Source organism: Hordeum vulgare, chromosome 7H (assembly GCF_904849725.1).
Source record: "Hordeum vulgare subsp. vulgare chromosome 7H, MorexV3_pseudomolecules_assembly, whole genome shotgun sequence".
In the NCBI taxonomy this organism is placed as follows: Eukaryota; Viridiplantae; Streptophyta; class Magnoliopsida; order Poales; family Poaceae; genus Hordeum; species Hordeum vulgare.
Window position 1 is genome coordinate 2,420,386 of NC_058524.1, and position 24,272 is coordinate 2,444,657.

The following is a 24,272-nucleotide window of genomic DNA, read 5'->3' on the forward strand; positions in this document are numbered from 1 at the left end:
GGAGCATAATTGATCTATTGATTGTCATCCTTTGTGTTGAGGTCGGGATCGCGCGATGGTTAACACCTACCAACCCTTCCCCTAGGAGTATGCGTTTAGCACTTTGTTTCGATTACTAATAAAAACTTTCACAACAAGTATATGAGTTCTTCATGACTAATGTGAGTCCATGGTATAGATGCACTTCCACCTTCCACCTTTGCTAGCCTCTTTAGTGCCGCGGAACTTTTGCCGGTGCACAAACCCAACATATGCCTTCCTCAAAACAGCCACCATACCTACCTACTATGGCATTTTCATAGCCATTCCGAGATATATTGCCATGCAACTCTCACCGTTCCGTCTCATGACTTGTGTCGTCACTCTCATATTGTCATTGCATGATCGTAAGATACCTAGCGAGATGTTACAACGTCATATGCCAAGCTAGATCATTGCACATCCCGGTACACTGCCGGAGGCATTTTCTATAGAGTCATCATCGTTCTAAGCTTTGAGATTTGAGTAAATAAAAGTGTGATGATCATAATTATTAGATCATTGTCCCATGTGAGGAAATAAAAAAAAGAGAGGCCAAAGAGCCCAAAAAAAGAGAAAAAAAGAAGAGGCCTAAGATCCCAAATGAAAAAAAGAGAGAAGGGACAATGCTACTATCTTTTTCCACACTTGTGCTTCATAATAGCACCATGTTCTTCATGATTGAGAGCTTCTTGCTTTGTCACCACCATATTCTAGTGGGAATCTTCGTTATATAACTTGGCTTGTATATTCCAATGATGGGCTTCCTCAAATTGCCCTAGGTCTTCGTGAGCAAGCAAGTTGGATGCACACCCACTAGTTTTCCTTTTGAGCTTTCACATACTTATAGCTCTAGTGCATCCCTTGTATGGAAATCCCTACTCATTCACATTGATATCTATTAATGGGCATCTCCATAGCCATTTGATACGCCGAGTCAATGTGACCATCTCCTCCTTTTTGTCTCACAACCACCACCACACTCTATTCCACCTATAGTGTTATATCCATGGCTCACGCTCATGTATTGCGTGATAGTTATAAAAGGTTTGAGAAAGTAAGAGTGCGAAAATAATTACTTGGCCAATACCGGGGTTGTGCATGATTTACATTAGTTGTGTGAGGATGATGGAGCATAGCCAGACTATATGATTTTGTAGGGATAACTTTCATTGGCCTTGTTATTTTGAAAGTTCATGATTACCTTGCTAGTTTGCTTGAAGTATTATTGTTTTCATGTCAATAGCAAACTATTGTTTCGAATATTACGGATCTGAACATTCATGTCACGTGAAAGAAGTTTCAAAGGAAAACTATGCTAGGTAGCATTCGACATCAAAAATTCAGTCTTTATCACTTCCCTGCTCGAGGATGAGCAAGAGTTAAGCTTGGGGATGCTTGATACGTCTCCAACGTATCTATAATTTTTGATGGTTTCATGCTATTATCTTGTCAAACTTTGGATGTTTTGCATGCCTTTTATATATTTTTTAGGACTAACTTATTAACTCAGTGCCAAGAGCCAGTTCCTATTTTTGCCATGTTTATGACCCCTTTCAGAGGAGGATTTTGAACGGAGTCCAAACGGAATGAAACTGCCAAAAAGATTTTTTTTCGGAACAGAAAAAGATCGGGAAGCTGGAGAATCAGGGCAGGGGGCCACCAGGGACCCCACAAGCCCTCATGGCGCGGCCAGGGGGGCCCGCGCCCCTGGCTTGTGGGCTCCCTGAGGCTCCTTTGCCCTAGGTTTTGCGCCTTTATATTCCCTAAAATTCCATGAAAAATCAGGAGATCATCGAAAGTACTTTTCCGCTGCGCAAGCTTCTGTCTCCGCAAGATCCCATCTGGGGCACGTTCTGGTGCCCTACCAGAGGGGGATTCGGATACGGAGGGCTTCTTCATAAACACCATGACCTCTCCGATGATGCGTGAGTAGTTCACCATAGACCTACGGGTCTGCTACGGCAACAAAAGTCCTTCTTTGGCGCTGGAATTCTTCTTGTTACTTCTCTGGTTTGCGGCGGTTTTTCCCTTGAAGAGGAAAGGGTGATGCAGCACAGGAGCAGTAAGTATTTTTCTCAGTTTAAGAACCAAGGTATCGATCCAGAAGGAGGGCCTCGTTAAGTCCAGAGTACCTGCGCAAACACAAACAAGCTTGCACCCAACGCTTCAAAGGGGTTGTCAATCCCTTCAAGATTGTTTCCAAAGTGAGATCTGAAGGTGGAAAGTGCAACGAAGTAAAAAGTATAAGGCTGAAACTATGGTGTGGAGTAGACCCTGGGGCCATAGTGTTCACTAGAGGCTTCTCTCATAATAGCAAATATCATGGTGGGTGAACAAATTACTGTCGAGCAATTGATAGAACCGCGCAAAGTCATGACGATATCTAAGGCAATGATCATACATATAGGCATCATGTCCGAGACAAGTAGACCGATACTTTCTGCATCTACTACTATTACTCCACACATCGACCGCTATCCAGCATGCATCCAGTGTATTGAGTTCATGACGAACAGAGTAACGCCTTAAGCAAGATGACATGATCAGGTGGGAGCTTGACCGGCGGCCAGTGACCGACGACGGCGGGAGGGGGGAGGGCAGAACCCTAGTCGCCTGTCGCGGGAGTGAGCCCTCGTGCTGGATTCTTTTCGCTCTTCCCGGCTCAAAAAACCCTGATCTACCAGCTTCCGTATCACTTGCCACTTGAACATATTTATTCATCTCAGTTCTACTAGTTACCTCGATAGCAGACCCGAGCCGGTCCCTCCCCCTCCTATCCCTGAGGCGCTCCCACGGGCGCCCCCGAGAGGAACCCTAGCGCCCCCCGCCCCCTCTCCCCTGTCCCTCCCCGCTCGCCGCCGCCGGGGGCGTCGCCGGCCGAAGGCCGCGTGGCGTTAGCGGTGGCGGGGTGCTTTCTCGTGTGCACAGATGAGGGGCTTCGCGGGGCGCCTCCCCTCTGCCCTGTGGCGTCGGGCGTCGGGCCGACCCTGCCCCGCCTCCCTCCCTCCTCTCGGTGCTCGGTGGCCACTGACGCCGCCCCTCCCCTCTATCGGCCACGGCTCGGGGCTCCGTGTCCTGGGGCGGGCTGGTGGACGATCTCGCCTCCTGTCATGTTCAGGTTGGAGGTGGTTAGCGGGGGTGTGGGTCTGGGATCCCCTGCTCAGATCCGGTGGATGGTGTTGGTAAGCGGTGGTTGGGGTGGCCGACGGCCCTCATAAGGTAGTGGTGATGTGGCTGGTGTCATCGCTACTCCGGTGCGGGATGGCGGAGCTTCAGGTGGCTCTGGCCAGGGCGTGGAGGCGCTGATGCTGTGGTGGTAGCAGATCGGCTGCGGTGATGGCTAGCTTATCCTAGCATCGGCTCGTCTGTAGGCGGTCTATGTCGGCCTTCAACCCCTTCCCTTGTCGTCCGGCCTTTTCTTTCGTCGAAGGGCTGGCCCTCTCCCAACTGCGGTCCATCGCTCGTCTCACGCCCCGTGCAGCAGGACCGAGGTCGTCTCGCGCATCGTGCGACTAGATCGAGCTTGTCTCGCGTATGGTGCAGCAGGAATGACCTCGTCCCCCTGATGTTGCAGCAGGATTGAGCTCGTCTTGTGCTCCGGGCTACAGGACGGGTCGATGGGGGCCAGCGCTGGCCGACCTAATGGGTCTCGGCGCTGGGGTCTCCCAGGGGTGCGAAAGGTGGGACATTTCGCCCGTCTCTTTGGTTGGGAGTTGCGACGTGTCTCTGGTGAGGTGGTGTCCAGACGTCTTGGATGTCGGGGTGGCGGCTCTAGTGGCGGTAGCGTGGTGCTCTTTGGCGGAGGCTGTGACTTGGTGCTGCCCGGTGGCCATGGTCATGTGGGCGACGTGGTAGCGGGGATGTGGCGTTCGGTGACGGTGAGTGTTGGCTGGGGTGAAAACATGTTCTATCTTCGATGGATCGGCGGCGGCGAAGATCGTTCCCTTCTTGAATGCATTGTCGCAGCTATCAGTGCCCGTCGTGTGGCTTCAGGGGAAACTCTGATTCTTAAATCGGGCGGCGGCGGCGTTACGGCATCGTAACCTTCCTGAAGGTGTCGCCTCGAGCCCAGAGTTCACCGTAGGCGGCTTCATCTCTTCACGGTGGCGTGTTTACGGTTGAAATCCCTGGTTACCTTCATAGTGCTAGGGTGATGTTGCTGCGCTCAGCGCCTTTGTATCCTGTCTTGGATGTGTGCGCTGTGGTGATATGCGTTTGTATCGGATTGATGATGATCGATGCTATTAGCTTGTGTAAATTAGCTAGTTACCCCGATAGAGAGCATTGGAAGAAATTAAGACAGTTATTAGCTTGTGTAAATTACCTTCGTGCCTTCTTCCATCTGTTGGTTTTCTCAAACCGCCACCCCTTCCACCTGCCTTTTAAAACTTTCAATGTTGGTGATTGGACCAAATTCTTCTTGTGCACTAGCAAAGGCGACGTGATTCACCGACAACGTTGTATTATATATCAGTAGTAGCTAGCACCACATGGATTTTGGCAGCCACCACACTTCCCATCTCGAAAGTAACAAGCTGTAGTGCACGACTAAAAGTTAAACAAAAATTGGCAGGTGCCCGCTGAAGAGAGAGCATATATACAACTTAACACACCCCAAGAGTTAACCAATGTATCAATTAAGAAAAATGAGACGCACATACAACACTTAATAACCAGATATTCTTGTGTATTAGCAAAAGTTTCATGATTCACCAGCAGCAACGTATTATCAATAGTAGCTGGTGCCATAGGGATTTCCGCACGAAGCTCAATTCCCATTTCAAAAGTATCAACCGGTTCTGCAGAGTAAGAAATAAAAAATGTCACCTGCCTTTGTGTAGAGAGAGTTTATTTACAACGCAACACACCACAAGAAATAACCAAAGTAGAATAATATGCACATATATGCCAGTCAAAATGGCACCAGGATGCGGTGTCACTAATAATGTCGTATCAGTCAGTAGGCGGTGTCGCGGCTCTTAAAATTCTCTGCATTTTCTTAGTACAAGAAAATTATCTGTAAGTTCATTTTCTGCCTTTCCAACAAACCTCTTGGGCCTTCGTATGAGTAACAGTTGCCGTAGGGCTAATTTTCACAGCAGACTCATTTTAACCCAGAAGATATGTTTAACAATCCGCAAAACAGGCACCGGGCACGACGGAGTGTTTTTCCCGATGCTTGCTTAAAATACTTGTACACCTTTGTTTACTTAATGTATGGAGATTGAAGACGCTTGTAGTGCTTTAGTTTACATATATAGGTTAATTAAGCATGACACGGTACTCTAAGCCGCATCTGAGTATTTTTCTCCCCTCCCAAGGTCCCATCTCAGTCTTTGCTTGCTTAAAATATGTTTCTTATATTTTATCGTACTTGTTGTATTTTGGATTGCGTCAAGTTTTAAGATTCTGTCCATATGTACTCCCTTGCAATTAGTCACTTTCGAGCATCCATTTCAGTACAAAAATGTTGGAAGATTGATCAAAGTCTAGAAACACTTTTTAGAAACACCGAGAGTGACAAACGCCCCCATCGTGTTTCTTATTTTTAATTTGCTCCTCTACTCATCAAGATATCGTCCACTCCTTGCTACTATTGAGTTTTCTTGTCACTCCCTCTTTTTCCTTCTCCTCATTACTATTTTGCCTTGAAGCTCCCCGTGTTTATGTTCCTACACCAGTCCTGATCAGAGGGCTCATGATTCTTTTTAATTCGGTGAAATTGTTGCTTTGGATGACTAGCGTGTAAGACTTATGTGAGTTCATTCATCCTGTGTTTGCCTTGAGTGAATGCAAAGTTAAAGTAAACTGATGCAACGCTAACTGCTTGGATGATTAGGCAAAAAGGCATGAAATATTTAATGTTGATCAATTCAACTAATATTAGAGCTTTTATGTCAAACGGGCAGTTGGGCACGGGTCGAAAGTGTGCCAAACTGTCAGGTTCAACTAATGGACACTGTTGGCTGCTAACTGGATCGAGGAGGTGAAGAAACGGGAGATAACTTCAACAATTTCACAGCATGTGACCGGGCATGACAGTGTGTTTGCTGATGCTTAAAAGCCTATGAACACGCACGGCAGCAGTGGAGAAGAACTATAGAGGCATCTTATGAATGTACATGGAGATTGACGATGCATGTAGTGCTTTCGCATTACCATGAACCCCCGACAAGCACAGTACTGTAAGCCGACCGCATTTGGTGCAATTTTTCTCCCCTCCCAATCTCAACCTTGGTTATTTGGCAAGCTGATCCAGCTTGAACATTTCATTTCTAAAGTGATATGACAGGAAAAAGTGTTATGCATGAAAGTGTGCTTTTAATTCCTTGCTTCCCTGCAATCGCTTGATGTAAGAAAAAGAGGAAAGTCCACGTTTCAACCCTCAACTAACCACATGGTTTGATTTTCAACCCCGAACTCTAAAAAAATCAGATTCGACCCTTAACTTGTCATAGGGTCCAGATTACAATCCTTGACTCTGTTTCGGGTTGGTCAAGTGGTTTTGACCGAGTCAAAGCTGACTAGGCAGCCCAGTCAGCATGCTACACACACATCAATCCAATCCTATCCCCAACAGTAGGTCGGCTAGGGTTAGCAGCATCAACAATAGGCCGGCTAGGGTTAGCAGCAGCAGCTAGCCAGCGGCGCCACCACCAACAGCTTGCCGGCGGGGGCGACAGAAGCAACAGGAGCTAGTCAGCGGCAACAACAAGTAGCAACAAGGCGCTAGGGTTAGCAGCAGTAGAAGCCTAACGGGAAGAGAGTGAGTAAAGAGAGAAGTACCTACCGGAGGTGTGGCGGCGCCGCCCATTGCCGGCAGTGGAGGTTGTGGGCACAGGCGGCAGCGTTCCTCACAACTAAGGCGGCGGCGGGGTGGACTGGGTCGGGTGTGACTGTGAATGAAACAGAGAGATGGGGATTGGGTTTGATTTGATGTGTGCGTGGCTTACTGACTGGGCTGTCCAGTCAGCTTTGACTCGGTCAAAACCGCTTGACCAGCTTGAAACTAAGTCGAGGGTTGTCATCTGGACCCTGTGACAAGTTGAGGGTTGAATCCGACCGGTTTTGAAGTTCATGGTTGAGAATCAAACCACGTGGTTAGTTGAGGGTAGAAATGTGGACTTTTCTCGAAAAAAAACTGTCATTTGGTGTTGGCAAATTGTGGCACGAAAACCTTTCTGTATCATTTATACACTAAGTTGATTCAACCATTTGACATCTTTAATTTACAGAGTCACACTTCCACAATCCATATAAAATCTATAGATGGCTGCATGCATCGATTGATGCGAAGCCGGAGGTTTAACTTCCCTTTTCCAAAAATAAATCTATACTTATACTAATTCTAGACTCCTTAGAAATTACCACGTTAATTAGATTTTACTAGCCAAAAAACAGTTTTCTCAGATCGTGTAAACAGAAGAAAAAAAATCCCATGTCAAAAAAGCTTCACGTCCCTCCACCCAATAAACAGATGCTTGTCCTGCACAGCCTCTTCCAAAACTAAAACAGAGTGGCATCGTATCTATACAACTGTAGATCCGTTTCTAATTTCTCAACCCTACCTCTATGTACTTCTAATCAGAGATGTCTCCATGACGCTCACAATGCTCCAACCCAGGCTTTCTAATGTCTTGGTCGTGTCCTCCATCGGATCTTCAATGTGCTATCAACTCTCGCCATAGCCAATACAGGCCAATACAGCAGCACCTACAATCACACGTAATTTTCAGGCACTAGCTAGGCAATGGTTTTCTCCTCCCACACATCTCCAGATTTTTCATGGCGACCAAGGTGGAATGCATGGTCCGATTGGAGAAGAATCCCATGTTTGATGGAATATACACTAGCTAGCAATGGTTTTCTCCTCCCACACATCTCCAGATTTTTCATGGCGACCATGGTGGAATGCATGGTCCGATTGGAGAAGAATCCCATGTTTGATGGAATATACACTGGCTAGCTATGGTTTTCTCCTCCCACGCATCTCCAGATTTTTCATGGTGACCAAGTGGTATGCATGGTCCGATTGCAGAAGAATCCCATGTTTGATGGAATATAGGTTAGATGGGTTTCCTCTCCTGTTTTGTTTGTGTTGACACTAAGTTGGGTGGTACATGCCTTTACCCTATCCCCCTAAGATTGGATGGAACACATCCGATGTACTCCCTCCGTCCGGTGAAGAGTTTACGTTTGGCCTTACAATTTTTCCACAAAAGAGTGTATTTTATCTTTCGAATGCACTTTAAAATAGAAAAAAACGCTTCTTTCTTATCACACGGTAATCAAGAACAATAACATTTTACACATAGTCTTCTTAATTTTTACATGCGGTTAGTTCACTGGGGTTGGGTAATTAAAGAGGAGAGAGATGATGGCTTGCACCTTTCCAATGCATTTTTTACTCCACTTCATAATTTGTCCTAAAATGTCAGTATGTAAAATTTTCACCGGACGGAGGGAGTATTTTTGTTAGGCAAGAATTTACATTCAGGCTAACCTCTATAGGACAGAAATTTTGGCCATACGTACTGTCATTAGGTGTGATAACTAAAATTTGTATGAAGAAACGATATGTTGTAGTTGTCCTGCTGCAATAAAATCCATGATTCTATTGTCGATGTTTCAAATGACACTTGCTGTACATATCTAGAACAACCCTGCAGTGCAAACCATAGTTTTGTGATTTCTATGGTGTTCTGGTGGTGATAATTTTACCATAAATTTCCACTTAATCAAACAATCCAATCATTGGATAGACAAGAAAAACATAGAAAGATAACTCAATTTGGTCTTAATTTACTGCAGTTCCAGACATAAAAAACCATTCCCTGGTAAATGCATCATAATCTTGAATTAAAACTATGTTTAACGTGAGAGGAAATAACATTATTGCTACGATACCGATGGTTAATGTTAGGTATAATAGTTGGATTGCATTTTGTTGCCCATCGTGTCCTTCTTAAAAGATTAATATTCTCAAAAACATAGATTTCTAAGTTTGTACAAGCTCTCCCCTAACAACTTCTTTGAGAACTGTTAGTTATGCTTTGTTTAACAAACTTGCATCCTGTTGCAACTAAAGAGTGAATAAATTACAAGGTATCTTGCTGTAGCATATATACATAGTACGGTGATCATATTTCTCTTTTCATTCCTTCATCTGCTTGAAATTAGCCGATGTAATATGTTCCCATAACATAAACCCTTAACACTGAGGAAAGACCAAAATTAATTTTGTGCGTACGCCGTGTAATTTACATTCCTAAAAGAACAAACAAGTATAAAAATATATGAAAGGAACATAACAACAAGTATAGAAAGACAATGCTCATAAAATATAGATTTCAAACCACCTTCTGCCGAGTCAAACATAATATGGAAAATAAATACCAGTTAAGATTCTAGAATTCTCCCAGATGACTCATGTATATTCACCACTGAACGACATCCTCCACCCATCTGATTTGCAACATGATAAAGATGGACACAACAACATAGAGTTCCAAAAGTAGCTTTGTTTCCAAAAGTACTATCCTATTCAATCTTATGCTCATATAGAGAGAGGAGATTGGATTTGGAATCCACTGGAACATCTTCCGTAAGTAAGAGCTTCAAATGGCTTTCTAGAATTGGCCACACTATCGAGCAAGAAGAAGTGGACCTACATAGGCGAATGAAAATGCAGACTGAGATGGACTGATATAACAATCAGATCGATATAAACGGAAAACTCAGCAAAGGATATGACACCTATTTTAGCCCCTGGAGAAAATAGCAAGTAAACTTCCCATGATAAAAATATATTAATGTTTTTGGCATATCCTAGAGTTCGGCCACATTTCAAATAGTACACTAAATCTAACTTTTATATGCAAGTTTACCTGCTGTGAACAATTCTAACACCGAATATCTAAATCCATTGGTGTGTGTGCTGCCACAAACGGGTAAACGAAAAACAGTGGCATGCCATAAATAAATAAATAAATATTTGGCCCTGAAATAAAATGGTAAAGTAACTGCAAAGCCATCAATTAATATCATCTTAATTATATTCATTATTTAAATTTGTACAAAGTTAGTATTGTGAATATACTAGCCCGTGCGAATGCACGGGTTGATGACTAGTAAATATAAAATCTGTAGAATCTTTGATATGGACGTCCTATAGACTTTAAACATCATCAACCAGTTCTTTCTTCGTGAAAAACAAGAGCTTGGGAAATCCGGAGTCACACTTCCACTCCTTTTTTGTTTCGTCGCTCACCTCTTTAATTAAGACATACCAGGGACTTGAGACGCGGGAGAGATCCCTCTTGGATTTCCATCTCAGTTATCACTTTTACCATGATGCATAGGGAAGTTGAGTTGCGATCGGCTTCAGGAGCTCCTTCCGAAGCGCCATGACCATAACAGCTACCCTAGTTAGCAGCAATGGCTGGATCAAGGCCAGGCCAGGAGATGGGTACAGCTTTATTAGCAAAAGCTGATGAAGCCAACATACCCCTCCGTTCCAAAATATAAGTCTTTTTAGAGATTTTACTAGTGGACTACATACGAATGTATATAGACATATTTTAAAGTATAGATTAATTAATTTTGCTTTGTGTATAGTCACTTAGTGAAATCTCTTAAAGACTTATATTTAGGAACGGAGGAGGGAGTAGATTATAATATCGAAAGAACGAAACATCTAGTCGAGAGTATAATTCAAATTATACATCCCCGAGTCGAGTCATGAGCCAAACCGGCCCTGCGGATTACTATATTTATTATCCTCTTGCAGTTGTACAGTCTACTAAGAATCTCTTTATTTCTTAGCCTCGTGCAGTGCAGTCCACTCCATCGAGAATCTCTTTAATTTTTTTATTCTAGCATCTGTTTGCGTTAATTAATTGCATTCCCCCAATACTCTGTCCCCCTGCTTCTCACATGCCCCGATCTGATGCAGGCTACCTTTGGCAGAGCTAGCTGTGAGAAGAGTGGGATCTGATTAATTCTTGATTGATTGATGCTGCGAGAGTTGAAGGAGGAGGTGCAGATCAAACCTCTCCTTGAGCAGCAGGTGGAGGTACCATCTCCTCCTAAGCACGAGGAAGATGAGGAGGAGGAGGCCGAGGAATTTCCTCAAGTGGACAACATCGCCTTCTCTGATCCAGGTCCTTCTACCAGAGGTTAGCCGAAGATCAGGCTCATCTCACTTTACTTGCTAATGACTGCTTACAGCTAAAAAAGATGTACTATTATTAATTGCTTACAATTTCCCCTGCAAAAAATATGGGTCCGTTTCTAACCCTGTAACCCAGCAACCAATTCCATGAAAAATGAGGACACAGCTTCTAATCTCCCACCTTCTTCTAATATGGGTCAATGAGGAAGAGGGTGATGTGGATGTCTGTTGTTATTTTATATTTTTGACAGTAACATTCATTATTTGTTGATTAATTATACCTTTGTTTTGTGTGTTTAGATGTTTCGATCCGAGGCAGAGAGATTGGGGCCCCAATCAGTGCTTTGATGGGTTCCATGAGACCCCTTGTTGGAAAGCTGGATATGCTGCTGCAAGCTCCTCTTTTACGTCGATGCTCCAACTCCAAGAGGTTCAAGAGGGTCGAGGACGGGATAGGCCTCCTCAAAGATGACGTTCAAAAGATGGGCTCCTACCTTGATCAGCTGTCAGAGGTGGAGGACCCTCCCCTGGCAGCCAATTGCTGGATGAATGAGGCACGCAATCTGTCTTATGACATGGAGGATTACATTGACAGCTTAATATTTGTGGGGCCTGAGAATCCATCCCTTGTTCCCGACAACATCAAGACCACAAGGTCCAGCCTCAAATTCAGACTCTGCCTCAAATTCTTGGGTCATGCCAAGACTCCCAAGACTCAGGTTGTTAGCATTGCGGAAACGCTATCAGAATTCAGGATGTATGTCCTTGAGGCAATTGAACGGCACCAGAGATACAATCTTCATTCTTACAGCACGTTGAAGCGTAGGCTTGTGCCCGTTGGCCCTACGCTTCCAATTCCAACACAGTATGATGAAGAAGCATCGCACATCGTGATCGATGGCTGGATGAGTAAGTTTATCAACTCATTGGTGGAGAACGTTGGGGAGGATCAGCAGCTCAAGGTGGTATCTATTCTTGGACCTTCATGTCTGGGTAAAACTACACTTGCCAACGTGTTGTACAGCAGAATTGGGAAGCAATATCATTGTCGTGCTTTCGTTCGGGTGTCGAAGAAACCCGATATGAAGAGGATTTTCTGTGACATTTCCTCGCAACTACAGCTTCCGGACCACCCATGGGATTTTAAGGAGACTGACCTCATTGATAGTATCAAGAAATACCTACAAAACAAAAGGTACTACTGTTTTTCCTTCTACGAAATGTCGCCATAAAACCCTAATTAATATGCCCCCTCAATTTTGGCATGTTGCAGGTATCTGATTATTATTGATGATTTGTGGGAAACATCAGTATGGGATTTAATTAATCAAGCTTTTCCCAAGGGTAGTCAAGGCAGCAGAATAGTAACAACTACACAGATTGAAAACGTAGCAATAGCTTGCTGTTGTTATCAGTCGGAGCATGTCTTTGAAATGCAACCTCTGGATGATGATCACTCAAAAAAGCTATTTTTTAACAGACTCTTTGGCTCTGAAAGTGATTGTCCTGATGAACTGAAACAAGTTTGTGATGAAATTACTGAAATATGTGATGGTTTGCCGCTAGCCACAATCTGCATAGCTAGTCTTCTACTAAGCCAGCCTCTCATGTCAAATGATCTCTTCACATACATCCATCAGTCTTTAATCTCTTGTTTCTCTGCAGTGCCTACTTCTGAAAGAACTAGACAAGCACTGAATCTGAGCTACAATAATCTTCCTCGTTATTTGAAGACATGCCTGCTCTACCTTAATATGTACCCAGAGGGCTACACATTCTTAAAGGATGATTTGGTGAAGCAATGGGTGGCCGAAGGTCTGATTTATGCAATAGAAGGGCAAGACATCGAGAAAGTGCTATCTCTATCAACTTATTGGAAGAAGCTTCATCCAGCCGATATGTGTGAGCTACAACAAGGAGGTGTTGTCCTGTCAAGTGCATGACATGATACATGACCTTATTGCGCACAAGTCTGCAGAAGAGAATTTCATCGTGGCAATAGACTACAGATGTCGAAAGAATGTGTCACTTTCTCACAAAGTCCGTCGACTCTCGCTTGTCTTTGGGGACGCAAGGTATGCCAAGACACCAGCAAACATCAGAAAATCACATGTTCGGTCAGTTAGATTTTCTGGATTACTTGAGTCTATGCCTTGTCTTACAGAGTTCAAGCTTGTTCGTGTCCTAAACCTTCAACTATCTGGTCAAGGCCGCCGTGATGATGATATGGCAGACCTCAGTGGGATCTCAGAAATGCTTCAACTGAGATATTTGCAGATTGCATGTGATGTCTGCATCAAACTGCCGAACCATGTGCTACAGTACCTGGGAACACTTGATATTACGGATGCAAGATTTGCTCCTGTTCCATGGGATGTGAATTTTCCACGGTTGCTGCACTTGCACCTGAGTCTTCCTGTCCAGAGAGATCTGCTGGATGGGATAGACAGAATAAGGTCCCCCAGTTTAATGAGCCTTGGCAAACTAAACAACCTGCAGGAGCTTCATCTTACCATTTCTTCACTGTCTACTTTCCAGCATGTGGCTAAAAACATGGAAGCTCTCGGTTCTTTACTCGGAGGTCATGGCAACCTGAAAACCATTGCAGTGGCTCATGCCTCGTCGGCTACAAATACCGCAGCTTCAAAAACAAACATTTTATGGGATTGTATGGAGCCTCCGCCCCTTCTCGAGAGATTTGAATTCTCGCCACACACCAGCTGCATATTCTCACAGGTACCTTCGTGGGTTGGAAAACTTGACAACCTATGCATTTTGAAGATTGCAGTGAGGGGATTGCTGACACACTGTGTGGATAATCTCAGAGGATTGCCCGCCCTCACTACCCTCTCGTTGTATGTGGAGACACCGCCTGATAACAAGATCATCTTTGACAAGGTCGGGTTCTCAGTTCTCAAGTACTTCATGTTTACGTTCATGCGGGGTATAGCTATGGTAAAATTTGAGGCGGATGCAATGCCTAATCTCTGGAAACTCAAGCTAGTTTTCGATGCCATCCCCCCAATGGACCAACAGTGGAAAACAAATGGACATGGTACGGCATTAATCAGCATCGATTACATGCTAGGCCTTAGAGAGATCTTCACAAAATTTGGGGGTGCAGCTGCTGATCTGGAGTATGTCTCGAGGATTGGCATAGTTAGTAACCATCTGAGCAATCCTATAATTGACGTGCAATTAGCGGGTTCTGGTTCCTATGGTGACGAAAACACTGAGGTCGAAATAACAACCACAGATGAGATTTTGGGGGAAATACCAGATAAGATAATTATATGATATCTGATTCAAGGAATACTAGTCCAGGTGGGTGATTAAGTCTTTGCTATAAATAAATAGATAATCAGTCTGGTCCAGCAGAAATTGGTGTCCTAGTTTTCGCTTGCATAGAGGAAATGGTAAGACCCATGCACAGATCAGTTTGTGGAGACGCTAGTGGGGAATTATCTTTACTTGTAAGACATAACTGTAATAACGGTATTTATAATCTGCGTGCGTGTTGTTGTTTGTGTGAACTGTTACATTATTGATAACATAGGTTTCTTATCTGTTTTTTCCAAAGAAATGTAGACCTTATAAACATCATCATTCGATTACATGTTTCCTAGAAGACATGCTTCGCCATTGATGCTCCCCGTGTCTCCATCAGAGAGCGTGTCCTCTACTGGAAACTCCGTGCTAAGATCCGTTGTGCCTTCGAGGGCACTAGGCGTACCTCTTCTGCACCAGCTGCTGCAGACACAGAAAACCGAGCTGGTTCTGTTTGCCTGCCTGGATCGTCGACGGCTCATACAACTTCTCCAGCACCAGCTTCCGTCACAGCATAGGGATCTTCAGCAGATGCCTTCTCCACCGCGCACACGTCTTCGAGCAGGGGTAATTGCGCCCATAAATTATAAAATTAAGTTTGGTTTAACTTGTTCAACAGGAGAACCTAGCACTTTTTGTGAAGCCAATGCTGATCCAAAGTGGAGAAAGGCCATGGATGAAGAGTTTCAGGCACTTCAGAAAAATAAGACTTGGCATCTCGTTCCTGCTCATCAAGGTAACAATCTAATTGACTGTAAGTGGGTGTTTAGAATCAAGAAAAAGTCAGATGGCACAATAGATCAGTACAAAGCTAGACTTGTTGCTAAAGGTTTTAAGCAAAGGTATGACATTGATTATGAGGATACCTTCAGTCCTGTTGTCAAGGCTGCTACCATTCATCTTGTTTTATACAGCAACATTGTTGTATCTAGAGGATGGAGCCTTCGGCAGTTAGATGTGCAGAGTGCGTTTCTTCATGGTGTTCTGGAAGAGGAAGTCTATATGAAACAACCTCCTGGTTTCGAGGATAAGAATAAACCTAACCACATCTGCAGATTTGACAAATCTCTTTATGGACTGAAGCGGGCTCTTCGTGCATGGTACTCTCTGTTAAGCTCAAAACTCCAAACACTTGGTTTTAATCCTTCAAAGTCAGATACATCACTGTTCATTTATAATAAGTCAAATACCTCTATATTTGTTTTTATATATGTTGATGACATAATTGTTACAAGCTCACGAAATGATGCAAGCACAGCTTTGTTGAAAGATTTAAACTCAGAATTTGCACTCAAAGATCTAGGAGATTTGCATTTTTTCCTTGGTATTTGTTGAAAATATGCCCTAGAGGCAATAATAAATTAGTTATTATTATATTTCCTTGTTCATAATAATCGTTTATTATCCATGCTAGAATTGTATTGATTGGAAACTCATATACATGTGTGGATGCATAGACAACACACTGTCCCTAGTGAGCCTCTAGTTGACTAGTTCGTTGATCAAAGATGGTCAAGGTTTCCTGGTCATGTGCAAGTGTTGTCACTTGATAACGGGATCACATCATTAGGAGAATCATGTGATGGACAAGACCCAAACTATGAACGTAACATATTCATCTTGTCGTTTTATTGCTATTGTTTTCTGCGTGTCAAATATTTGTTCCTATGACCATGAGATCATATAACTCACTGGCACCGGAAGAATACCTTGTGTGCATCAAACGTAGCAACGTAACTGGGTGACTATAAAGGTGCTCTACAGGTATCTCCGAAGGTGTCCGTTGAGTTAGTATGGATCAAGACTGGGATTTGTCACTCCGTGTGACAGAGAGGTATCTCGGGGCCCACTCGGTAATACAACATCACACACAAGCCTTGCAAGCAATGTGACTATGTGTAAGTCACGGGATCTTGTATTACGGAACGAGTAAAGAGACTTTCCGGTAACGAGATTGAAATAGGTATGCGGATACCGACGATCAAATCTCGGGCAAGTAACATACCGAAGGACAAAGGGAATGACATACGGGATTATATGAATCCTTGACACTGAGGTTCAACCGATAAGATCTTCGGAGAATATGTAGGATCCAATATGGGCATCCAGGTCCCGCTATTGGATATTGACCGAGGAGTGTCTCGGGTCATGTCTACATAGTTCTCGAACCCGCAGGGTCTGCACACTTAAGGTTCGGTGACGTTTCGGTATAGTTGAGTTATAGGTGTTGGTAACCGAAAGTTGTTCCAGTCCCAGATGAGATCCAGGACGTCACGAGGAGCTCCGGAATGGTCCGGAGCTAAAGATTGATATATAGGAAGTCATGTTTTGGTCACCGGAAAAGTTTCGGGCTCATCGATAGTGTACCGGGAGTGCCGGGAGGGGTGCCGGGGACCATCGGGAGGGGTGTCATGCCCCAAGGGGTCTCATGGGCTATGGGAAGTGATAAACCAGCCCCTAGTGGGCTGGAATAAGTTCCCACTAAGTCCCATAAGGTTTGAGAAGGAAAAACACAAGGTGGAAAGAGTTTCCAAGTGGGAAGGTGGAATCCTACTCCAAGTACGATTGGAGTAGGACTCCTCCACCTCCAATTTCAGCCAAACCTTGAGGGTTTGAGGCTTCCTCCTCCCCTCCCTCCCTCCTATATATACTAGAGGTATTGAGGGTTTTTGAGACACAACTTTTCCACGTGCTGCTCGACCCTATACCACGCAGTTTTTCCTCTAGATCGTATTTCTGCGGAGCTTAGGCGAAGCCCTGCCGGAGTAGATCATCACCACCACCGGCGCGCCGTCACGCTTCCGGAGAACTATTCTACTTCTCCACCCCCTCTTGCTGGATCAAGAAGGTGGAGATCGTCATCGAGCTGTACGTGTGCTGAACGCGGAGGTGCCGTCCGTTCGGCACTAGATCGGAGCGGATCGTGGGACGGTTCGCGGGGCGGATCGAGGGATGCGAGGACGTTCCTCTACATCAACCACGTTTCTTAACGCTTCCTGCTGTGCGATCTACAAGGGTGCGTAGATCCAAATCTCCTCTCATAGATGGACATCACCATGATAGGTCTTCGTGCGCGTAGGAATTTTTTTATTTCCCATGCGGCGTTCCCCAACAGTGGCATCATGAGCTAGGTTCATGCATAGATGTCATCTCGAGTAGAACACAACATTCCTGATGTGCGATTTGCTTCCCTCCTTAGTCTTTTCTAGATTGCGCGGTATTGTTGGATCGAAGCAGCTCGGACCGACATTACTGTACGCTTACGAGAGACTGGTTTCATCGCTACGAGCAACCCCGTTGCTCAAAGATGATTGGCGAGTGTCGTTTTATCCAACTTTAGTTGAATCGGATTTGACCGAGGAGGTCCTTGGATGAGGTTAAATAGCAATTGATACATCTCCGTTATGGTGTTTGCGTAAGTAAGATGTGATCCTACTAGATACCCATGGTCACCACGTAAAACATGCAACAACAATTAGATGACGTCTAACTTGTTTTTGCAGGGTATGCTTGTGATGTGATATGGCCGACGATGTGATGTGATATATTGGATGTATGAGATGATCATGTTGTAATAGGTAATATCGGCTTGCACGTCGATGGTACGACAACCGGCAGGAGCCATAGGATTGTCTTTAAACTAATGTTTGTGCTTGCAGATGCGTTTACTATATTGCTAGGATGTAGATTTAGTAGTAATAGCATGAGTAGCACGACAACCCCGATGGCGACACGTTGATGGAGATCATGGTGTGGCGCCGGTGACAAGAAGATCGTGACGGTGCTTTGGTGATGGAGATCAAGAAGCACGTGATGATGGCCATATCATGTCACTTATGAATTGCATGTGATGTTAATCCTTTTATGCACCTTATTTTGCTTAGAACGACGGTAGCATTATGAGGTGATCTCTCACTAAAATTTCAAGATGAAATTGTGTTCCCTCCGACTGTGCATCATTGCTACAGTTCGTCGTTTCGAGACACCACGTGATGATCGCGTGTGATAGACTCAACGTTCACATACAACGGGTGCAAAATAGTTGCACGCGTGGAACACTCGGGTTAAACTTGACGAGCCTAGCATGTACAGACATGGCCTCGGAACACATGAGACCGAAAGGCCGAGCATGAATCATATAGTTGATATGATTAGCATAGAGATGCTTACCACTGAAACTATTCTCGACTCACGTGATGATCGGACTTGAGATAGTGGATTTGGATCATGTACACTCAAATGACTAGAGAGATGTACTTTTTGAGTGGGACTTCTTAAGTAATATGATTAATTGAACTAATTGTCATGAACATAGTCTAATGATCTTTGCGAGTTGCGATGTAGCTTGCGTTATAGCTCTACTGTTTTTATATGTTCCTAGAGAAAATGTAGTTGAAAATTGATAGTAGCAAACTTTGTGGACTGAGTCTGTAAAACCGAGGATTGTCGTCGTTACTGCGCAGAAGGCTTATGTCCTTAATGCACCACTCGGTGTGCTGCACCTCGAGCGTCGTCTGTGGATGTTGTGAACATCCGACATACACGTTTCTGATGACTATGCGATAGTTCAGTGCAAAATACTTAATGGCTTAGAAGCAAGGCGCCGAAGACGTTTTGAAATGTCACGGAACATAAGAGATGTTCTAAAGAGATGAAATTGTGATTTCATGCTTGTGCCCTTGTTAAGATGTATGAGACCTCCGACAAGTTTCTTTGTCCACGAAGTAAAGGAGAAAAGCTCAATCGTTGAGCGTGTGCTCAGATTGTCTGAGTACGACAATCGTTTGAATCAAGTGGGAGTTAATCTTCCAGATGAGATGGTGATGGTTCTCCAAAGTCACTGCCACCAAGCTGTGAGAGCTTCGTGATGAACTATAACATATCAAGGGTAGATACAATGATCCTCGAGCGATTCGCGATGTTTGACACTGGGAAAGTAGAAATCAAGAAGGAGCATCAATAGTTGATGGTTAGTAAAACCACTAAGTTTCAAGAAAGGCAAGGGCTAGAAGGGATACTTCGTGAAACGGCAAAACAGTTGTTGCACTAATGAAGAGACCCAAGATTAAACCCAAACCTGAGACTAAGTGCTTCTGTTATGAGGGGAACGGTCACTGAGGCGGAGCTACCCTAGATGCTTGGTAGATAAGAAGGCTGGCAAAGTCGAAAGAAGTATATTTGATATACATGATGTTAATGTGTACTTTACTAGTACTCCTAGTAGCGCGAGGGTATTGGATACCGGTTCGGTTGCTAAGTGATTAGTAACACGAAATGAAAGCTACGGAATAAACGGAGACTAGCTAAAGGCGAGGTGACAATACGTGTTGGAAGTGTTTCCAAGGTTGATATGATCAAACGTCGCACACTCCCTCTAACATCGGGATTGGTGTTAAACCTAAATAATTGTTATTTGGTGCTTGCGTTAAGCATGAACATGATCGGATCATGTTTATTGCAATACGATTATTCATTTAAAGAGAATAATGGTTACTCTATTAGCTTGAATAATCACCTTCAATGGTTTATTGAATCTCGATCGTAGTGTTACACATGTTCATGATATTGGTGCCAAAAGATACAAGGTAATGATGATAGTACCACTTACTTGTGGCACTGTCGCTTGAGTCATGTTGGTATAAATTGCATGAAGAGGCTCCATGCTGATGGATCTTTATACTCACGTGATTTTGAATCACTTGTGACATGCAAATCATACCACATGAGCAAGGCCTTGTTTTCATTGAGATGAGACAAGATAGTAACTTGTTGGAAGTAATACATTTTGAAGTATGTAGTCCAATGGGTGCTGAGGCGCGCAGTGGATATCATTATGTTCTTACTTCAAGTACGATTTGAGTAGATACAGGAGTATTTACTTAATGAATCACAAGTCTGAAATATTGAAAAAAGTTCAATTCTGTTTCAGAGTGAAGTTCGTCGTAACAAGAGGATAAACTGTCTACGATATGATCATAGAGATGAATATCTGAGTTGCGAGTTTTGGTACACAATTAAGACAATGTGGAAGTTGTTTCGCAATTCATGCCACCAAGTACACCATGGTGTGATGGTGTCATAGCCGCGACCTATTTGATATGGTGCATGTTGTGATGTCTCTTATCGAATTACCACTATCATTTATGGGTTATGCATTAGAGACAACGCATTCACTTTAAATAGGGCACCGCGTAATTCCATTGAGATGACACAGTATATATTGAGGTTTAGAGAAATCTAAGTTGTCGTTTCTTGAAAGTTTGGGGCTGCGACGCTTATGTGAAAAGGTTTCAGTTTCATAAGCTCGAACCCAAAACAGATAAACGTGTCTTCATAGGATATCCTAAACAGTTGGATACATCTCCTATCTCAAATCTGGAAGCAGAATGTTTGTTTCTAAGAAACGGATACTTTCTCGAGGAAAGGTTTCTCTCGAAAGAATTGAGTTGGAGGGTGGTGGAACTTGATGAGGTTATTGAACCGTCACTTCAACCAGCAGGGCGCACGAAGTTGTTCCTGTGGCGCCTACACCAATTGAAGTAGAAAACTGATGATGGTGATCATTGAGCTTTGGATCAAGTTACTACAAACCTCGTAGGTCGACAAGGTCGCGTACTGCTGCAGAGCGGTACGGTAACCCTGCCTTGGAGGTCATGTTGTTGAGCAACAATGAACCTACGAGTTATGGAGAAGCAATGGTGGGCCTGATTCTGACAAATGGCTGGAGGCCATGAAAACTGAGAGAGAATCCATGTATAAAACAAAGTGTAGACTTTGGAAGAATTTCTTGATGGTAGTAAGACTATTAAGTAAAGATGGATCTTTAAAAGGAAGGCAGACGATGATGGTGATAAGTCACTATTAAGAAAAGCTCAACTTGTCGCAAAGATGTTTTCGACAAGATCAAAGAGTTGACTATGATGTGACTTTCTCACTCATAGAGATGCTAAAAGTCTATTGGAATTATGTTAGTAGTTGCTGCATTATTTGTGAAATATTGCACATAGGAAGTCAAAACATTGTTTCCTCAACGGTTTCCTTGAGGAAAGATTGTATGTGATACAATCAGAATGTTTTGTCGATCCTAAGGATACTAACAAGTATGCAAGCTCCAGCGATCCTTCAATGGACTGGTGCAAGCATCTCAGAGTTGGAATATACACTTTGATGAGATGATCAAAGATTTTGGGTTTGTACAAGGTTTATGAGAAACTTGTATTTCCAAAGAAGTGAGTGGGAGCACTATAGAATTTCTGATAAGTATATGTGGTTGACATATTGTTGATCAGAAGTAATGTAGAATTTCTGTGAAGCATAAAAGGTTGTTTGAAATGAGTGTTTCAAAGGAATACCTGGATTGAGCTACTTGAAACGTTGAGCATCAAGATCTATGGAGATAGATCAAAACACTTAATACAAGTTTCAACAAGATGCATGCCTTGACAAGTTTTTGAAGGAGTTCAAAATAGATCAGCAAAGAAGGAGTTCTTGACTGTGTTGTAAGGTGTGAATTTGAGTAAGACTCAAAACCCGACCACGGCAGAATAAAGAGAATAGACGAAGGTCGTCTTCTATGCCTTGGAAGTAGACTCTAAAGTATGGCATGCTGAGTACCGCACCTGATGTGTGCCTTGCAGGAAGTCTGTTAAGAGGTACAGAGAGTGATCCAGGATTGAATCACTGATCAGCGGTCAAAGTTATCCTTAGTAACTAAATGGACTAAGGATTTTTTCTCGATTATGGAGGTGGTTAAAGAGTTTGTCGTAAAGGGTTACGTCGATGCAAGCTTTGACACTAATCCGAATAACTATGAGTAGTGAAATGGATTCGTATAGTAGAGTAGATATTCGGAGTATTTCCGAATAGCACATAGTAGCAGCATCTATAAGATGACATAAAGATTTGTAAAGCTCACTCGAATCTGAAAGGGTTCAGAACCGTCAACTAAAACCTTTCTCACGAGCAAGACGTGATCAGACCCCAGAACTATATGGGTGTTGGATTCGTTAAAATCACATGGTGATGCGAACTATATTATTGACTCTAGTGCAAGTGGGAGACTGTTGGAAATATGCCCTAGAGGCAATAATAAATTAGTTATTATTATATTTCCTTGTTCATAATAATCGTTTATTATCCATGCTAGAATTGTATTGATTGGAAACTCAAATACATGTGTGGATACATACACAACACACTGTCCCTAGTGAGCCTCTAGTTGACTAGTTCGTTGATCAAAGATGGTCAAGGTTTCCTGGCCATAGGCAAGTGTTGTCACTTGATAACGGAATCACATCATTAGGAGAATCATGTGATGGACAAGACCCAAACTATGAACATAGCATATTGATCATGTCATTGTATTGCTATTGTTTTCTGCGTGTCAAGTATTTGTTCCTATGACCATGAGATCATATAACTCACTGGCACCGGAGGAATACCTTGTGTGCATCAAACGTCACAACGTAACTAGGTGACTATAAAGGCGCTCTACCGGTATCTCCGAAGGTGTCCGTTGAGTTAGTATGGATCAAGACTGGGATTTGTCACTCCGTGTGACGGAGAGGTATCTCGGGGCCCACTCGGTAATACAACATCACACACAAGCCTTGCAAGCAATGCGACTAAGTGTAAGTCACGGGATCTTGTATTACGAAACGAGTAAAGAGACTTGCCGGTAACGAGATTGAAATAGGTATGCGGATACCGACGATCAAATCTTGGGCAAGTAACATACCGAAGGACAAAGGGAATGACATACGGGATTATATGAATCCTTGACACTGAGGTTCAACCGATAAGATCTTCGGAGAATATGTAGGATCCAATATGGGCATCCAGGTCCCGCTATTGGATATTGACCGAGGAGTGTCTCGGGTCATGTCTACATAGTTCTCGAACCCGCAGGGTCTGCACACTTAGGGTTCGGTGACGTTTCGGTATAGTTGATTTATAGGTGTTGGTAACCAAAAGTTGTTCGCAGTCCCAGATGAGATCCAGGATGTCACGAGGAGCTCCGGAATGGTCTCGGGGTAAAGATTGATATATAGGAAGTCCTGTTTTGGTCACCGAAAAAGTTTCGGGCTCATAGGTAGTGTACCGGGAGTGCCGGGAGGGGTGCCGGGGACCATCAGGAGGGGTGTTACGCCCCAAGGGGTCTCATGGGCTATGGGAAGAGATAAACCAGCCCCTAGTGGGCTGGAATAAGTTCCCACTATGGCCCATAAGGTTTGAGAAGGAAAAACACAAGGTGGAAAGAGTTTCCAAGTGGGAAGGTGGAATCCTACTCCAAGTAGGATTGGAGTAGGGCTCCTCCACCTCCAATTTCGGCCAAATCTTGAGGGTTTGAGGCTGCCTCCTCTCCTCCCTCCCTCCTATATATACTAGAGGTATTGAGGGTTTTCGAGATACAACTTTGCCACGTGCTGCTCGACCCTATACCACGCAGTTTTTCCTCTAGATCGTATTTCTACGGAGCTTAGGCGAAGCCCTGCCGGAGTAGATCATCACCACCACTGGCGCGCCATCACGCTTCCGTAGAACTCTTCTACCTCTCCACCCCCTCTTGCTGGATCAAGAAGTTGGATATCGTCATCGAGCTGTACGTATGCTGAACGCGGAGGTGTCGTCCGTTCGGCACTAGATCTGAGCGGATCATGCGACGGATCGCGGGACGGTTCGTGGGACGGTTCGCGGCGTGGATCGAGGGACGTGAGGACGTTCCACTACGTCAATCGCGTTTCTTAGCGCT

General features: G+C 43.9%; 1 pseudogene; it reads left to right on the plus strand.

Annotated features, from left to right (window-relative positions):
* The first annotated feature begins 10,797 nt into the window (after positions 1 to 10,797).
* LOC123410277 lies at positions 10,798 to 14,773 on the plus strand (annotated as a pseudogene).
* Positions 14,774 to 24,272: the final 9,499 nt, after the last annotated feature.